The following is a 1295-nucleotide window of genomic DNA, read 5'->3' on the forward strand; positions in this document are numbered from 1 at the left end:
CGATGGATCTTCCATGGATCTTTTCGATGGATTTTCCATGGATCGTTAGACTGCTATACTTGCTACGAAGTAGGAGTGTTTTGGAGCCATCGTAGAACATCTTACGGAGTGAGTCAAAAAATTTAAAGTCCCTCCGGTGCTCAATCATGTCGAGGATGAAAGGTCCTAATCGGCACGAGTTACTGGTTGTAATTATTTAAATAAGTTAGTGACGAGCACATGAGTAATTCCTTTCTAGGAGTTACTCATGAAAATTGTATATTGTATTGTATTGTATTGTATTGTATGTTTTATTAGTTCAGGATAGGTTTTCTTGTCTCATCGGTTAAATTCATCTAATAAATAATGCAATTAATTATTGCACTTTCTTTCTTATTACGTGTTTTGTTCGTAGTTAGTAGTGGTGAAACCGAGTATTAATCTACTCGTTTTCGTTCAGAAAAGCATGTAATAAATGTCTTACATGCATTGCTTCGTACTTAGTTTATCTAATCGCGATTATTTTCGATATATCGATACTTCGATATTATAAATAAATGAGCAAGAAGACAAACCCATTCGCGGCGGATAGATTCTAGCAGTTAAGTGGTGGCTCAAAGCCCAGTTCTTCTATTAGAACAGCCAACTTAATGAAAGGAGTCGTCCGAGGTTGTTTATATATATTTATTGTTTTCTTTAAAAATGTTTAAATATTAAAAAATTAAATTTAACAATTTTCTTGCATAATCAAAAAGTCAAATCTAAATAAATTGTAGAATATTTAGCCGCTTAGATAAATTTTTATAAAAATGTCTTTATGTATTGTGTATTTATGTGTTTTTAATCATGTTTTTAGATCAGGATTTTCAGCTTCTAATATATTAATCTCCCGTTTCTCCCCCCCATACTTTCTGCGTTCTCATCTATRCGTGTGCCCAGGTGTTACACGTATGGATGAGAAACAGTTAGTGTGGGTTTAGTTTTAAGTTTTTCCCCTATTGGCRGCTGTTATTGTGCTAGTGATTGCACGGTGTACATTGCACCTGTGTGTGCGTATTAGGTGTGTGCATTGTACATCGTTTCGCGATTATTTTTAATTAATGCATTATTTAATACTTAAAGTACTACTTATTAGTAAAGCACACTTAGGTGTGCGATGAAAAATACACATGTGGTTGTATTTTTCTATTTATATTAAAGTTTTMTCATGTTTTTTTTCGAATCGTTTTGAATAGTAGACTTCCCACATTTATTTGTGGAAATTTGACAATACTTGTATTATATTAGTATGCTGATATATACTAGTATGTACCAGT

The sequence above is a fragment of the Polistes canadensis genome, unplaced genomic scaffold, assembly GCF_001313835.1.
Source record: "Polistes canadensis isolate GaletaPanama2010 unplaced genomic scaffold, ASM131383v1 scaffold_113, whole genome shotgun sequence".
NCBI classification, from domain to species: domain Eukaryota; kingdom Metazoa; phylum Arthropoda; class Insecta; order Hymenoptera; family Vespidae; genus Polistes; species Polistes canadensis.